Raw genomic sequence first — 18,961 nt, 5'->3', positions numbered from 1 at the left:
CACCTCTAGTACTCAGTGGGCAAAGATATTCCCATACACACCTTCAAGGAGTCAGGTTTGTTGTTTGTTTTATTGCTTTTGAGTTTAATGAAAGTAATTTATGAATGATTACAGTGCTAATTAAAATTAGTAATGCATTTATTTCCAGCTTTTATTTTGGAATTATCTCAAATTGACATAAAGTTTGCAAAAATAAAACAAAGAAATATATCCTTCACTCTGATTCTCCAAATGTTTGCATACTACCACACTCACTTTATCGTCTCTCTTTCTTTCTCTCTTTTTTTTTTCTCTTTTTTAGTTTTTAGGGCCGCCTCTGTGGCACATGGAGGTTCCCAAGCTAGGGGTTGAACTGGAGCTGCAGCTGCCGCCCTACACCACAGTCATAGCAATGCCAGATCCAAGCTGTGTCTGCGACCAACACCACAGCTCCTGGCAATGCCGGATCCTTAACCCACAGAGCAAGGCCAGGGATCGAACCCACAGCATCATGGTTCCTAGTAGGATTCATTTGCACTGAGCCAAAACGGGAACTCCTCTCTATTTTTTGTAAATGGCCGCACCTGTGGCATATGGAAGATGCCAGGCCAGAGGTGGAATCTAAGCCATAGCTGCAACCTATGCTATGGCTGTAGCAATGCTGGATCCTTTAACCCACTGCACCAGGCTGGGAAAGAACTCACACCTCTGAAGCAACCCGAACCATTGCAGTCAGATTCTCTCTCTCCTCTTTTTTTTTTTTTCCCCTTTATTCTAATGTCCACACCTGCAGCCTATGGGAGTTCCCAGGCTAGGGGGTGAATTGGAGCTGCAGCTGCTGACCTAAGCAACACCATATCTGAGAGCCTCATCTGCGACCCATGCTGCAGCTTGCGGCAATCCAGGATCTTTAACCCACTGAGCGAGGCCAGAGATTGCATCCACATCCTCACACATACTAATCAGGTTCTTAACCTGCTGAGCTATAGGGGAACTCCTATCATTCTCTCCTGATAGATAATTTCTTTTCTGAAACACTTGAGAATAAGTTGCAGATGTAATTGCCTTTTTCATTAAATATTTATGTGTATATTTCCTAAAAATGAGGGGATTCTTCTATACAACCACAGTTCAATTATCAAAATCAGGAAATAATCACTGATTTGGTACTATAATCTAATCTATGGATCTTATGCAAATTTCACCATATATTGCTATTTCCACTCCGTGGGTACTTACTTTCTGTGGGTAACTTGAGTGATGTCTTACAAGTTTCCAGGAGATGGAAATCCATTCATGATTCGTCTCTCTTTCCAACTAGTATTTACTGACCCCTTGCCACGTGCCAGAGACTCTGTGCTTGTATGTGTGCGTGGGTGTCTGTGTTTGTGTGTGTGTGTGTGTGTGTGTGTGTGTGTGTGTGTGTATTGGGGGGAGGTGTTGGAAACCAGAAAGGATTCCTACATAGACCCTGTCATCAAAATGCCATGGATAAAAATCACACCTTGGTGCTCTCCATCCCAACATAGTCTGAGCAGCACCGTGGTGCCCCATTGTGACATTGTACCAAGAGGACATGGGGAGCATAGAGGCCAGCACTGGGTATCCTAGTTAGAAGCCACTTACATGCCAAGGGTGGGTGGTAAACCTGGAAATATTCAGGGCACTGTCACATTGGCAAGGATTTTAGAGGTCCCATTGGTCTGGAACATGCCAGCCATCCTCTCCAAGGTAAAACCCACATTGTGGAACTATTGCGTCATCTTCTACCAGGAAAAGCACAGGGCTTGGACACCCACCCCCTGGGACTTTAGGTGCAGTACACTTGGTACTATTTCTCCAGTCCATTCATCAGATGACTGGGAAGCTTGCCAGTTGTGAGAGTGCTCCGGTTTACGACCCAGCGGTACTGATGGAGAGAGACTCAGTACCCACTATAGACAGATAAGGATGTCACGACACATCTCTGATGAGCTCCATAGGAGAGCTCCATAGGATTGCCACACAGAGAGCCTTACTCTCTGGAGTAAGGCTGTTTCTTCTGCTGCAGAGAACTACCCACAGTATGAAAACCAGCTCCTGGCGTGAACTGGACCCTGGTAGAGACTTAGTGCCCACCCCTAGGAGAGCAGTGATGCCACTGGAACCGACCATAGTGAGCTGGGCATTGGCAGAGCCATCGAGTCATAGACTAAGAGGACACTACAGCAATCCATCATGCAAGAGAGTGATGCATCTGGGGTCAGGTCCAAGGAAGTCCAGTGGGCACATACGTGTCTTTTTTTTTTTTTTTTTGCCATTTCTTGGGCCGCTCCTGCGGCATATGGAGGTTCCCAGGCTAGGGGTCTAATCGGAGCCGTAGCCACCGGCCTACGCCAGAGCCACAGCAACGCAGGATCCGAGCCGTGTCTGCGACCTACACCACAGCTCACAGCAATACCAGATCCTTAACCCACTGAGCAAGGCCAGGGATCGAACCTGCAACCTCATGGTTCCTAGTCAGATTCGTTAACCACTGGGCTATGACGGGAACTCCAAGTGGGCACATGCATGTAAGTAACTGGTGGCCTAGGTCCCGATAGTCACTGATATCTGATGGGGATGACACATCTCCCTTAGCTCCCACCTGCGGCCTGCTACGATCTGGATGTTTGTGTTTCCTCCTAATTCATACATCAAAATCCTAACCCTTAAACATGATGGTATTAGTAAGTAGGGCCTTTGGGAGGTGATTAAATCATGAGGATGGGGCCCTCTAGAATGGGATTAGTGCTTTTTTTATTTTATTTTTTAAGATTTTGTTGACATATAGTTGATTTACAATGTTGTGCTAATTTCTGCTATACAACAAAGTGATTCAGTTACACAATACACATATCCATTCTTTTTCAGATTCTTTTCCCATATAGCTTATCACAGAATACTGAGTAGAGTTCCCTGTGTCTTATAGCAGGTCCCTGTTGGCCATCCGTTTCATACACAAGAGTATGCATATACCATTCCAAACTCCCACTCCATGAAAGACCCCTGAGAACTCCCTAGCCCTTTCCACCATGTAAGGACACGGAGAAATGGAAGACTACACCCCAGAAGAGGGCTGTCACCAGTCACCGAATCTACTGGTGTCATGAGCCTGGACTCCGCAGCTTCCAGAAACTGTGAGAAATAAATGTGTGTTGTTTATAAGCCACCCATTTTTAGTAGCCTGAAAGGACTAAGATATGGCCTTATGGGCATATGGCAGGAGAGGGGGAGAAGTGTCCCCATGCCCAACTGAACCAAAAATAACTGCTGCCCTCAGGGATGGAACAAGGGTGGCACACATCTTGGGTGAAAAATTTATCAGTAGTCAAGATAAATCATATGTTAATGCAATATTTAAAAAGTGAAAATTAATGCAAAAAACCCAGGATGAGTATAAGCATCAAAGTTTTAAATAAAGACAGGGTCAGTAGCAGTGCTGTGCTGAGCCACGTTGGAGCCTGTGGCAAAAGGAAAATCAGTGATACTGACCTGTGGAAATGGCCACCTGTGCACCAATCTTTGGATTTATGCCAGTGCCCCCTAGGAAGCATCTTCTGCCGAGGAGGCACGCAGCAACAAGGTAGACCAGATGATTCATCCTATAGATCCAGCATCGCCCACCCCATGCTTGGCAATGAACGGTTCCATGCATGGTGTGGCCATGGTGGCAAAGATCAGGCTATGCGTGGTCCCAACATCATGAGTTCTCTCTTATTCAGATTGATTTGGCTACTGCCACTGCTGAATGCTTTACCTACCATCAACATGGACCAATACTGAGTCCTCAATATGACACCCTTTCTTAAGGAGACCCGGCAGCCACTGGTGAGAACTCAATGACATCATGGAGGAGAGAGTGATTAGTTCCTACCAGAATTGGCACCTACTCTAGAGGCAGATTTCCTTCCCTGCCATGGTCCATTCACCAGCATAACTATCTGGGAATTACAGATGCCGGGTTTGTTGGCATGGGATTCAAACAACATTGCCTCAAGTCAAGGGATCTCTTTTGTTTCACAGCAAAGGAAGTAGACCATGGGTTCGTGACAATGAGACTCATCCAGAAGTAGCTGGCCTAATGGACTATCAGAATGGGCTACTTCAGGGCTGTGTGAAGGTGAAAGATTAGGGAAAATGCTCCGTATAGTGGGTGCTACCCTTTAGATTGGTGTATGTGTGCTCTTCCACACGTGGTCCTAGGTCCCCAGCAGCTGAAGTTGTATGGGTCTGGGAACCAAGGGCTGGGAGCCACCTCTCCCCATCACTCTCAGTGACTCCTTGAGAAACGTATGCTTCGTGTCCCCATCTTGGGTTGGGCTCTGGTAAAGGAGCGGTCTTGGTTCTTGATAGGAGTGGGGGGAGTGGACGGCGGACTCTTCCACCAAAGGACATTGCAAATTCTACTGCTTAGAAACATAACTACTGCATGATCACCTTGAGCTCCTCACGTAAGTGAGAAGAAGAAGAAGAAAAGGAGTGATTAAGACAACTGGATTTCCACATGCAAAAGAATGAAGAGGGATCCCCTGCTTCACAAAGTTTAACTCAAAATGAACCAATGGCCTGAATCTAAGAGCTAAAACCATAAAAACCTTAGAATAAAATATAGTGGTATGTTGGAACTGGGCAGTGAATTCTCAGATATAATGCCACAAGTGTGAGCAACAAAGGAAAAGATAGATAAACTGAACTTCATTAAAATGTAAAACTTTGTGCATTAAAGGGCATTATCAAGAAATTAAAAATATAACCTACCGAATGGATAAAGTATTTGGAAATCACAACTTAGTGAGGGTTTAATATCCAGAATATATAAAAGAACACGTAGCACTCAACAACAAAAAGGCAAAAAAAAATGCCATGGGAAAATGGGCAAAGGACTTGATTGGACATGTTTTCAAATGATATAAACAAATGGCCAGTAAGCACATGAAAGGATGCGCCATCTTACTAATCATGAGGGAACTGCCAATCAAACAGTAATGAGATACCACTTCACTCCTATTAGAAAAGCTACTACAAAAAGAAGAAAAAACAAGTTTGGGGAGGGTGTGGTGATTGGAACTCTTGGGCTCTATTGGTAAGGAGGTAAAATGGTGGAGTTGCTATTGGAAACCAAATATGGAAGTTCCTCAAAAAGTGAAAATTACAATTCATAATCCAGCAAGTCCATTCCCAGGTACATACCCAAAAGAATTAAAGGCAGAGATGCAAATAGATACTTGTATACCAATGTTTTTTGCAGAATTATTCACTGTAGCCCAAAGGTGAGACCAACTCCGTATCCATCAACAGATGAATGGATAAACAAAGCGTACTACAGACACACAAAGGAATATTATTCGGCCACAAAAGGAATCAAGTTCTGGAGTTCCAGCTGTGGCACAGTGGGTGGAGGGTCTGACGTTGCCACAGCTGTGTGTGGAGTAGGTCAGAGCAGCAGCTCAGATTTGATCCTTGGGCTGGGAACTTCCATGTGCCATGGGTGTGGCCAAAAAAAGAAAAAGGAATGACGTTCTAAGCCATGCTATATCATGAACGAACCTGAAAAACAATCATTATGCTGAGTGAAATAAGCCAGTCACAAAAGGACAAATATTGTATGATTCTACTTACATGAAATCTGGAGAAATAGGCAAATTCAGAGAGACAAAGCATAGGTTAGCAGTTACCTGGGATTGTGGGGAAGGGGAATGTGAAATTATTGCTTAGTGAGTAGAGTCTGTTTTGGGGGGGGGAATGAAAGTTTTGGAAACATACTCTGTTGTGATTGGTTGCACAACATTGAAATGTAACTAATGCACTGGAAAATGGTTAAAACAGCACATTTTATGCTGTATGTATTTCGCCACAATAGAAATAAAGGTTGTCACTGCTGTGTCTCCTGGTGAGTCTGCGTCCTGCAACAAAGGTAAGTGGCCAATCACAGCAGCCGTGGGCCCCAAAGACAGATAAGGACTTAGCTCTCTCAGGAGTGCTGGTGTGGTCACTTTTACCAGGCACACAACTTAGACAAGCTGGCCAAGAGTGAGGGAAATCTAGAGTGCTTGGTGTGGGAGGGACAGGATGACTGCTAATCACAGTCCCAGGACCATTTACAGTAGAGAGTGTGGCCAGCCTCTGCCTCGATGACTTGGTGACAGCCTGGATTTCACGCAGGGCATGAATGGATCTGAGTGGTACAGGGGGTGGACTGTATCAGACAATCTTGTGTGCTACCCCTCATCATCTTGGCCTCAACTCTGCTCCAGCTCCGGTGAACAGTTTTGTGCAAGCTTTGGCTTGCCTTGTCCTGAATGCACCTTGCTCCAAATGTGTCGTTTGCTTTTGGCCCCAGAGTTTCCCTAAGGCTCTGGCATGAGATGGCAGAAAGTAGCCTAGAAATGTAGGCAATTAACATTCCCTGGGGATCATCAACCAATGGCGAGGTGGGGGGGGGGGTCAGGCAGAGGGGTTTTTTTTTTAATTTTTAATTGAAGTATAATTGATTTACAATATTGCATGAATGTCTGTGTGCAGAGGCAGGGGTTTCTGAGAAGCATTCTATGTATGCTTCTCAGAAGCCCCCACAGGATGGAGTGCTGATTGCAGACACAGCAGTGATCCACTAGCCATGCTAATGCATCATTCTCCTCCTCCTCTGTGTCATGTTCTCTGGGTCCTCATCCCTGTTCCTGGGCTGACCTCTCAAATAAGTCCTTTTTCCAGGCTCCGCTTAGTGGAAGGACCCAGGTTAAAACAGTGTGTCTCCAAACCCTAACTTCCCCTGGAAAAGAACTGAGGTCGATGAGTGGGATTTCTGTCTGTATCCAGCTGAAAAGGGTAAGAACACAAACTACTTAAAGTACTGCTGCTTCTCATGCCGACCCAGATTCTGTAATCTGCACCCAGTCTTGGAATTCTATGTAATCACAGGGTACACAAATTTAACAAATTGGGCACATATAGAATAAGTTCATCATGGAAGAAAGAGTGACGAGAGAGATCATTTTCAATGTACAGCTCTCACAAAGTGAAATGCTTATTTTGTTAGGTTAAAATCCAGGGCTGCGTTTTGAGGTCTCCCCTGCGGCAATGGTTCCTGGATTTCCTGATCTCTAGCACCCCCTAGTGGTACCTCCGATTCATGTTCTGAGCTCAGCATAGAAGCCTGAAATTCCGCTTTGGCAAAAGCGATGGTTAGTGGAAATTTGTTTCAGGGCCAGGCTACCTTCATTGCTTTTTCTCGAAGGAGAGGTCATCAGGTGTTTGAATCCTTGAGGGATAAATCTGGGCCATCTCTATGTTTAAAATTAAGTGTCACGTTTTATGCTGTTTCCCCAGGCAATGCGTGTTAAGTGGTCTGTAGAAGACACCACGCCAGGTCATGAGGTTTCAACTGAAAAAGTACCACGTCCCCAAGATGAACAGTGAGGGATGGTGTCAGACCAGTGTCCAAACAGGTGTGTGCAGGGAGACAGATGCTGCTGTTGGCTTCCATCCCTCATCAGAATTCAGCCTCCTACCTGGCCCGGGAACAGATACAGGGAGCATATGCTCTCTTTATAGTTTGCCCCACAATCGATTTCAGGGCATCTGTGCAGGGTGATGTGAACTGTCCTAAATGCCTTGTAAAAAGACACTCTGCCTGAATCGGGGCTTCGCAGCTTTAAATGTAGTTGGGTTAAGGCTTTAGCACACTCCAGTGGGTGGATTCTCATATACTTTGGGTAATTCATATGCATGAGAAGACATCATTTTTGGTGCAATTCTGAAAGGAAGTATTAAGGGCGAGAATTTGATTTTAAGTGATGGGAAGAAAAAAAAGGTGTGAATTTCACTCCAGACTCTGCAGAGGATGAAAGAAGATGTTATATTTCTGTTTGAGACGTTGCAAATCACTCCAGAATGCCCTTTGAACTTCTTCCTCGGTCCACCTGTCCACAGAATGGCTGGGATTCACTCAATTGTGCCACCACTCTGATAAATAGTCTTTTGAGAATAGACGATCTTAGAAACACCCTAAAGTCCCTACATGGACAACAAATTGTTCTGCAAAGTGACAGTATATAATACACCAAAAGATCTTGAAAAAAAGATGCCCTTGGAATTCCCGTCGTAGCGCAGTGGTTGACAAATCCGACTAGGAATCATGAGGTTGCGGGTTCGGTCCCTGGCCTTGCTCAGTGGGTTAAGAATCCGGCGTTGCCATGAGCTGTGGTGTAGGTCACAGACACGGCTCGGATCCTGTGTTGCTGTGGCTCTGGTGTAGGCTGTTGGCTCCAGCTCTGATTAGACCCTTAGCCTGGGAACCTCCATATGCTGTGGGTGTGGCCCTCAAAAGACAGAAAGACCAAAAAAAAAAAAAAAGAAAGAAAAAAGAAAAAAGGAAAAGAAAAAAGATGCCCTCAAAATTTATTTGTTTTCTCAAGAGGATACTTCTTTGTCTTAATCAGCAGTTTTGAGGGTATGTATATACATCTCGTACAGTCAGAATGAAAATTTGCTATTAAAAAAAAATCCAGAAATTTTGACTAGGGTGCATGTGCCTTCTAGAGAGAAAGGGGTGTTTGTAATTCATTATGGGAACAGAATAATCTTTCTTACCCATGGCTTCCCTCCATTTAGAAGAAGCCTAAAACTTTTTGTTTAGCATTGTTTTCTTTTTCTTTTTTCTTTTTCTTTTCTTTTTTAATTGTAATCAATTAAATTGTAATCAAAAGTTTGTTTAGTTTTGTTTTCTTTTTCTTTTTTCTTTTTCGTTTCATTTTTAATTGTAATCAATTAAATTGTAATCAAACATTTTTGTTCAGTTTTCTTTTTCTTTTCTTTTTTAATCATAATCAAATTTGTTGTTACAATTGCCATAACAAATTTGTCAATTGTTATTTCCCCAATACATTTAGAAGCCTAAAACTTTGACCACACTAAAGGAAAGGCCTTAGTGCAGAGCTTTGGGCCCCCAACCCCCGAGGTCTGGATGAGCCTGCAGAGCAGACTGACACTGGCTACGGGAAGAGGAGTCAGGAAGACCGTGGGAGTGAGCTGAGGCTGGTGCATTAGGAAGAGAGTCGCAAAAGGCCCGACAAATTGAGGAGAGGCTGGTGGAGCCCCAGTAACCATAAAGAATCCAAGTGACTCATCTCCCACTGGCACATCTCACACTCTCTGGCTGCCGCAAGCCCTTCAAAGTCTGTGGTCCCCAGCACCTCGCCTTAGACATGCTTTGGGGACATGCCTGGGGAAGCTCTGAAGTTGCCCCATTTATTCAGGGCAGAGGGAGGGCTGCTGACACAGGAGCTGGGAAGGGAGGCTAGGAGAGGGACCAGGAAGAGTCAGGCTCCAGGGACCTCAGCTCAGGAGAAACGGAGTTTCATTTCACCGCTCCTTCTCGGCGGTCTTTAGGATTCGGTGCTGATGCTCCACAGTAAGGGAATGGAGTGCTGGAGTCCCTTTTGTTTATTCATGGTCAAGGTGACTTCCACTGAGCCTGAAGGACTTGGGAAACCCACGGGCTGACCACTACTAAATAATTAGTTACTAATGTTACCGAGTAGTGAGTACCAATTATGTACTAGTCATTCTTTAAGCACCGGAAATACAGGGGTACCTAAGACCTACCTCTTCACTGTGGGTCCTACATTCTGGGAGGGAGAGTTTTGTACACACGAGGGGTGTTGCATGAGGGCTGGGATGATATCGGAAATCCCTCTTCCCCAGGCTGTTACTCTTCTGAAAAGTTTGAATTGCAGTCACCTTATTTGCAATGCCTGGGTCAGTGGAGATTTCCAGTTTGGGGAGGACCCAGCTGTGCAGACTGAGAACCACGGCACTGAGGGCTTCACGTCCTTCCTGAATCCCCCAGCTGACAGCACTGCCTATAGCATTAGAGCGCTAATTGCCATGTGTCTGTGTCCTTGTCCCTTCTCTCCCTGGGACCCAGGAGGGGGATCTTGTCTCGCTTGACTACTGCTCTGTTCTCCACTCTGGAAGGGGGGCTGGCATGGAGAGGACCCTGAGTCCATGTTTTTTGCACAGATGACTGGCTTGGCTGACATGGAATAACAGTAAAGGTGATGGACCATTATGTTTGCATTTGACTAGAAAGATAAAGAAGAAATGATGGCTTTAGCCATACAGGGTCTCCTCCAGACCCTCAAAAATCCCTGCTAAACACATCAGTGATAATCATGTACGGTACCCAGTCTCTGAGATGGTCCTTGGTGATCTTTGCCTACTTGTATATTCATCTCTGTGGAGAGATGCTGGACTGCGTAACCAATAGGAGGTTGTGGGAGTGATGGTGCGTAACCTTCAAAGCTAGATCATACAGACATTGTGGCTTCTGCTTTGTTTCTTGGATCCTAGGCTCTGAAAGAATCCCACTGCCTCGTCCCAAGGGCACAAGCAGCCCTGTGGACAGGCCCAGGTGACAAGGAGCTGAGGCCCTGGACATGGATCCTTCAGCTCCAATCAAGCCTTCAAATGACTGCAGTCTTCCAAGAGAACCCAAGCTAGAACTGCCCAGATAAAGCACCCCGAAGTTCTGTGAGAGATCCTACATGTTTATTGTTGTCTTAAGCCACTAAGGTTTTTCATTTTTTGTTTTTTCGTATGTCTTTTGAGGGCCGCACCCACAACATATGGAAGTTTCCAGGGTAGGGATTCAAAGCAGAGCTACAGCTGCCGGCCTGCGTCACAGTCACAGCCACCTGAGATTCAAGCCACGTCTGTGACCTACACCACAGCTCATGGCAATGCTGGATCCTTAAGCCACCGAGCGAGGCCAGGGATCGAACCTCATCGTCATGGATACTAGTCCGGTTCCTTACTGCTGAGCCACTCTGGGAACTCCTTAAGCCACGAAGTTTTGAAGTAAATGGTTACACAGCAATGATAACAAATACAGTGACGTCGATGCTGTTCCTTAATCCAACTATTGGCACTTCCTCAGTCGTATGTAAATCTTAGAAAAGGAATTTCAGAAAAATTCTCTTTTTAAAACATTGCAACATAAAACCCTAGCCGTGTGCTTGGGTTGCAAATATAACTTTCAGAGAAACCCTTTAATCCTCCAACTCCTGAACGCATTGTCGCCCCTGCTCCACGGACCTTCCACGCCAAGAAAGGCAAGCGAAAGAGAGTGAGAGGGCTTATGCCCACTGCATACCCTGCCCGGGCCCAATTATCTCAGTAATAAAGGAAAGTAGATAAAACAAAAGCGCAGCCATAATTCATTTATTTTATTAAAATGGCGTGCAAATTACTTGATGAAACTTAGCAAAAAAGCAACCCGGTGAAAACAACGGGCATTGTTTGAAGCGCTTCGCATTTGTCTCAGAGCCACAGACGATATTGCTTTGGGCTGCACGAGTCCCCACTGCACACCCGCGGGCTGCGCCCCTTGGTGATTCTGCCAGGGGCGCGGGGCAGACGCTGGGAGCTGGGGAGGGGAGGGGGGGGAGGCGGGGCCAGCGCTGGGCGGGAGGGAGGGGAGGGCGCGCCCCGCCCCCCCGCAGCCCCTCTAGAACCAGCCTTCCCCCCCCCCACCGCCCATGATGCAACCCATTCCCCTCCCCGCCCCCGCCCGCCCTCCCACTACCGCCCACCACCCCTCCCCCGCCCCCGGCTCCCGGCTTTGCTAGGGGGGCGGGGAGAGGAGCCCCGCGGTGGGTGAGCCCTCGAACCACCCACGTGGGCCCCAGCGAATTCCAGCGCCAGGCATCCCCATCACTGCCCGAGGCCACTTTCCTCTACTTTATCCGAAGCCGCTTTGCTCGCATTGTGCGGGGCGCTTGTCATCTCTGAGGTTTCGGGAGGTCCTCTGAGGCGCTTCCTTGAATGAAATCTCCTGGCTCCCTCGATCTCCCTGATCCCAGGCGACCTAGCGGTCTCGCCTTGGGCTGCGCCAACAAAGCATAATGGCACCTAGGAAAGGCGGGGATTTCGACCAAGGAGGACGGAGGGCCTGGCACCCGCGGGAGTCTTAGGCAGGGGAGGGAGGGCCTGGTAGAAACCGCTTCCTGGTGGCCACTCTGCACCCCTGCATCGCCAACCTTCAGAAACTGCCAGAGATAATATATGTGTATCTCCCTAAACCCTCTCCCCAAAAGACCGCCTTGTCCAGGCCTGTACTTGAAGTGAATGGAACATCAGTCACCTGAGGTCCACAGGTGGATAAGCACTGATGAGAACACAGGACACGCCTCTGCTTTCCTAACAGAAATGTGGTCCAGCAGAGCGGGGAGGGGCGGGGGGTGGGGGAGAGAAAGGGATGTGTGCAAAGCGAATGCCTTTCCCCTACGGTTTCTATCCTGGAGTCAGGCGTGTGCTCCCCCATGGCAGTTGACATTCATTCGGCAGTGGACAGCCACTCTGTGGGATGCGGCCAGGGAGGGGAGGAGGCAAGACTCTAGACCCACCTCACAGTGCCTGAGCCTCAAAAGAATGCCTTGAATTCCAGAGTCCCTCTCTGCTGAGAGCTCCAAGACACCTGAGTGTTTTCCATGTTGGAAGATTCCCAGAACATTCCCCTCTCTGGTTTTCTCCGTGTGTGTGTGTGTGTGTGTGTGTATGTGTGTGCGCGCGCACGCGCGCCCCCACCCCCCCAACTTCCAAAAGTATTTGAGCACCCAATGCTCAAGCACCCCCACCCCCAGTACCTACCAGGGGCTCCTCCCTTCCTTGCTGTGGGAAGAACAGAGGCTGGGAACATGCAACCATGGGACATCCCTCCCCTCCTGTTTCTTGGGGAGTCTTAAGAAATCATCTGGAAACCCAGGATCCTAGGTGATTTGAGGTCTGTCTAGTTGATACCATGACTGGGGAATCCTCTGTTTTTCCCAGGGCTCAGGAATTGTCTCTCCATCAATAATTCGGGCTTCTGACGAGAGAGTGTGTTTTACCCTGGAGTGGAAATGAGGGCTAAATTTAGAGGTGGGGCCTGATGGTGCTGGACCCGTGGGCGGATATTCCGGGACTATTTCATAGTCCTTAAATCCTTCCGTGTGGACAGGTCCACTGGGCCTAAAGCTAGTCCTGGCATCCGAGATGCTAGAATCACACTTTGCCCAGAGGTGGGATCTTCCTGTGGGCTAAACCCAATGTGTTCAGACCCCAGCTGGGCTGCACCAGCTGAGGTCAGTGAATTAACCAAGAAAAACTCCAGGCCCCCACCACTCTTCTCTCCATGTGGGGCTACCATCAACATAAGATATTACCTAGTCTAACTGTGCTTGAAGTTTCAAACTATTACCATTCTCCCTAAAATTGATTTCCTTCTCAAAATATAGTTTATTAATATCGTTTAATAAAAGGGCTCTGGCAATTTCTTCCGCAGTAATAATAAAAAGTATGCAGTTGCTATGGACTGAATTGTGTGCCCCCCAAATTCATATGTTGAAGCCCTAACCTCCGAGGTGACTATGTTTGAAGAGGGTTCATGAGGAGGGAATCAAGGTAAAACAAGGTCATAAGCGTGGGGCCCTGATCTCATGGGATTCATGTCCTCATAAGAAGAGACACCAGAGGAGTTCCCATCGTGGCGCAGTGGTTAACGAATCCGACTGGGAACCATGGGGTTGGGGGTTCGATCCCTGGCCTTTCTCAGTGGGTTAAGGATCTGGCGTTGCCGTGAACTGTGATGTAGGTTGCAGATGCAGCTCGGATCCCCTGTTGCTGTGGCCCTGGTGTAGGCCGGTGGCTACAGCTCCAATTGGACCCCTAGCCTGGGAACTTCCATATACTTCGGGAGCGGCCCAAGAAATGGCAAAAAGACAAAAAAAAAAAAAAAGAAAAGAAAAAGGGAGAGAGAGAGAGAGAGACAGCAGAGAGCTTGCTCTCTGTCCCTGCGTGTACACACAAGAGATCACAAGAACACACAGCGAGATGGCAGCTGCCTGCCAGCCAAGAACAGTGGCCTCAGAATGAAACTTCTCTTTGCCAGCACCTTGCTCTTGGACTTCCAGCCTCCAGAACTTCCAAGAATAAATTTCTGTTGTTTGAGCCACTCATTCTATGCGGTTTGCTATGGCAGCATGCAAATATATAGAGAACAATCTAGATGACATTAAAACAAAATTCGGTGAACCACATGCTAAAAACAAACAAACAAATAAATAGACACCAGGGGTAACTTCTCAGCCACGGTAGGTATTGGAGCAAAAGAAAATGTTCGGTCATGCAACAAAAATCTCAAACAGAAAAAAGTTAAAAAAAAAAAAAAAACCAAAGCACCATTAAAGTAAAAACTACTTAGGAGAAAGAATTTCCATCCTATGAGCAATCTGAAATAAAAACTTCGGAATCATAATAGTGACTCTACCATAATTTTCTGTAATAAAACATCTATTATAACAGATATGGCAATACAATAAAAGTCCTATTGTTCCAGAAACTGTATTATAACTGAAACAGGATAATTATAGAAATACTTGCGTGAGAATTGCATGTTCAACAGAACCATTGAAAATCATTCTTCTCGGGCTGAAAATAAGTCTTCCGGGTACAGAAAAACTCTTCAGTGAGATCTGAAATGGAAGACAGGGTGGATTTTTTTTTTTCTTCGTCTTTTATAGCAGCATAACCTTCCACAGTCTCCTGAGGGCCATCTGTAACGTGTCTCCATGGGCCCATCCGGCTCTGAGTTCCACACTTGATTTGGAATACTAAAATCTAATAGTCGCTTTTGAGTAGGACAGCTCTATATAGTCTTTCAGCAAACAGATTTTGGGGTGAATCTCAGTTCTATTGAGTTCATTTTGTAAATTCTAACTTAGACTTTCTAGCTTTGGGGAATGGCTGACCCCTGGAACTTTCTGCAGATATCGAATCGTATGTTGAAGGCATCGCTGGGGCTGCCAGCCTCCCTGCGTGGTGGTTTACAAAGCGCCTTCCCGGAGTGCCCGTCGTGGCACAGTGGTTAACGAATCCAACTGGGAACCATGGGGTTGGGGGTTTGATCCCTGGCCTTGCTCAGTGGGTTGAGGATCCGGCGTTGCCATGGGCTGTGGTGTGGGTTGCAGACGCGGCTTGGATCCCACGTTGCTGTGGCTCTGGCGTAGGCCGGCGGCTGCGGCTCCGATTGGACCCCTGGCCTGGAAACCTCCATGTGCCGCGGGTGTAGCCCTGGAAAAGGCAAAAAGACAAAAAAATAAAATAAAAATAAAAAAATACAAAGCGCCTTCCCACTCTCGCCCTCACTGAGACCTCACAGTAATCCCGGGTCATTGAGCCGGGGACTTCTTATCCTCATTGTGTCGTGGAGGAAATTGAGATTATCTGGACGGAAGCAGGGGTAGGGACATTTGTCTGGAAGCTGTATTTGCACTGTAAGGACACTGTTTTTCCTTAGCTTGTCTATTGATCTGATGTGGCTTCGGGGAAACTGACAAAAATGACAGAGGAGCAGGGCGCCAGAGGGGCCTGTAAGCCATCTCTCACCCCCCACTACTGCCTTCGGATGGTCCGTGCTGAGGAACTTGGCGCTTGAAAGGCTGGGACCTGGAGGAAATGCACACAGCGGTGATGGGGGCTGAGGGACGGAGGGAGCACACTGGGAGGAAATAAAAATAATAATCACGACAATGAGGATAACACACACTCAACACCATGGCAAATATGTAGAGTGATGCTAAGTGATGACTAAAGGGACATGATACCCGTCTACAAATATTTGAAGGATGTAAACACCAAGGAAGAAGATGAATTAATTATTTAGAAGAACAATGATGAAGGCTGGGAGGAGCTCATTACCAGTCCCAAAGCCACCTCGTCCCTCAACAGCCCTTTCGATATTCAGCTCTCCCAAGACTAAAGGCACACAACAGCCCCATGCACACAACAGCCTCAACCCAAGGCATGGGATGAAACTGGTGTTTTTATCCTGCTTGCAGGTACCATGCGTATGCTCAGATAAATCCTCACAGCTGGGTTTTGCTGAATACCTGGTGTTATGGACTGAATGGTGTTGCCCCCGAAGAAATGTGAAGTCTGAAACCTACTACTCATGGACTGTGATCTTATGAGGAAATAGGGTCTTTGCAGGTGTAGTCAAGTTCAGATGATGTCATTAAGTGATCTTTATTCCAATAGGATTAGTGTCATATATGAAGGGGGAAATTTGGACACACAGACACACGGGGAGAACATCATGTGATAACAAGGCAGAGATGCAGCTGCAGGCCAAGGATGCTAGAAGCTGGAAGCGTGGAGGAAGGATTCTCCCCTTCAGGCTTCAGAGGGAGCTCTGAGGTCCCAGCTCCTTGGATTTCTAGTCCCTCAACTGTTAGACAACACATTTCCCTTTTAAACCATCCAGTTGGTGGTACTTTGTCATGGGGCCCTAGCAAACTAATACACTCGATGTGTGCAAAAAAGCCTGCTGAATATACCACACTGAATGGAATAGCAGGCATCCTGGGGGAAGGACCAGAGGCCAGGAGGCCTCCTCCGCCTCCAGGGATAAGGACTCAGAGGTCCCTAGGGAGCATGTGGGGTTGAAACCTCTCCAGACCCTAAACCCTGGCTCTGTGAGGGGCATGGGACAAATGAATGTCTTTGAGACTAGATCAAGATCCCCAGGGAACGCTAAGCACCCAATGGACTATGGTGCCTCCTTAGTAGTGGTTAAAATGAAAAGAACACAGGAGTTCCTGTCATGGCGCAGGGGTTAACAAATCCGACTAGGAATCATGAGGTTTCAGGTTCGATCCCTGGCCTTGCTCAGTGGGTTAAGGATCCAGCATTGCCGTGAGCTGTGGTGTAGGTCGCAGATGCGGCTTGGATCCTGCATTGCTGTGGTTGTGGTATAGGCCGGTGGCTACAGCTCTGATTCGACCCCTAGCCTGGGAACCTCCATATGCCATGGGAGCGGTCCAAGAAATGGCAAAAAGACACACACAAAAAAAAACACAGACTATCATATTGCGGTTTTCAAAATGACATCTGGTTTACCTGTACGCTCCTTTTAAGAGGCTGTAGGGGTTGATGTGTGTGTGTGGCCTGTTCATGGGATCATTCAGCCCTGGGCCTGGGTGGGTTCATCCTGAAAGAGCCGTGCAAGTTGGGAGCTGGGTCCTTCAGCTTCTAGAAAAGGGGGGGATGAGAGCGCTGGCCACAGGGGACACCACCCAAGTTCTGGCTCTGGCTGGCTCTTTGAACACAACCTGGGAGTTGGTTGGGCCCATCCAGAAGAGGGTGCCTTAAGACGGCTGGGGTGGCAATGGATTTCCTGCTGCTTTGAGCATACAAGGCTCACATTTGGGACTTTGGAGATGCTGTTTATTGTCATAACCTATGATGTAAAGAATAATCTAGATTCCTACACATTATCTCCTTTAATCTTCAGAACAATCCTATGAGACAGGCGCTATTATTACCGCCATTTCCCAAAAGAGGACACAGGCACAGAGCAGTTGACTTTCCCAAGGTCATCCAGCCAGACCTTGACTGTAAGCATTATGAAAGCTGGATGCTGGGCCAGTGCACAGTCATCACATCAGGATGGAGACCCCGCTGTGCACCTCGTTCACAAGACCCACTTTGCAGGAAGCCCAACTGCCATTATGAGAGGGCAGTAGCGTGTGTTACACATATGGGCTTTAGTGTGTGCCTTTTTTTTTTTTTGGCTTTTTGCCATTTCTTGGGCCACTCCCGTGGCATACGGAGGTTCCCAGGCTAGGGGTCGAATCGGAGCTATAGCCGCTGACCTATGCCACAGCCACAGCAATGCCAGATCCTTAAGCCACTGAGCAAGGCCAGGGATCAAACCTGCAACCTCATGGTTCCTAGTTGGATTCGTTAAGCACTGAGCCATGTCAGGAACTCCTAGTGTGTGCATTTTATGCCTTTATTCACATGAGAATGAAAGTCCCAAGTTGCTTATGAGTTGAACGTTTGCATGACTTCTTACAGCTAACCTTCTCTAGAGGGGCCCAACCTTGAAATGTCTTTCCCTTCCAGCACCTTCTCTTCCTCCTGGTCCCCTCCTCCCCGTCTCTGGGGAAGGAGCCAGCAGGTCTCATTCCTTAATGTGCCACCAGAGGGAGCTGCCTGCAGAGAAACAAGAGACTCTCACCCATGCCTAAAGGCTGGAGACACCCCCAGGGAAGTGAGCTATTCTTAACCTCAGTTAATTTTCACTCTTGAAAATCACCCAGACCAAACAAAAGCTCCTGTTCTGGATCAGACAGGGTTATTTCACTGTGGCAAGGGAAACTCTGGTTAAGGCTTTAGGCCCTTTCTCACAACGTGGCAGAAGGGAAACAGAAGTAACAAAGTCATGATAAAGAGTACACAGTTTCAGCTAAGAAGACGAATTCCAGAGGTCTCCTATACAATATAGTATCTATAGCTAACAATACCCTTCTGTACACTCAAGTTTGCTAAGAGGGTAGGTTTTATGTTAAATATTCTTTCCACCCACCCATCGCCACACACAATTGATAATAATACTAAAGGGGTCAAGAGAATATACATCCAGAGGGAATGTATATTCCTATGGCCTTGATGGTGATGATGGTTTCAAGGGTATAGACTCATCCCTAAACTCATCAAGTTGTATACATTAAATTGGTACAGAATTTTTTCTTTTTTCTTTTTAGAGCAGCACCTAGAGCGTATGGAAGTTCCCAGGCTAGGGGTCGAATTGGAGCTGCAGCTGCCAGCCTACACCACAGCTACAGCCAACACAAGATCCCAGCCCTGTCTGCAGCCTACATACACTGCAGCTTGTGGCAATGCTGGATCCTTAACTCAATGAGCGAAGCCAGGGATTGAACCCACATCCTCATGGATACTAGTCACGTTCTTAACCCCCTGAGCCATAATGGGAACTCCCAAGTACAACCACTTTTTTTTAAATGTCAATCATAAGTAAAGTGAGATATCTATCTATAGATCTGTATTTCAGGCACGAAGATACCCAAAGTACTTTCCCATTAAAAAAAGAAGTAAGAAAATTGTTCTGGTAATATGAAAG

Source organism: Phacochoerus africanus, chromosome 8 (genome assembly GCF_016906955.1).
Source record: "Phacochoerus africanus isolate WHEZ1 chromosome 8, ROS_Pafr_v1, whole genome shotgun sequence".
Taxonomy (NCBI): Eukaryota; Metazoa; Chordata; class Mammalia; order Artiodactyla; family Suidae; genus Phacochoerus; species Phacochoerus africanus.
This window is presented reverse-complemented; position numbering follows the sequence as displayed.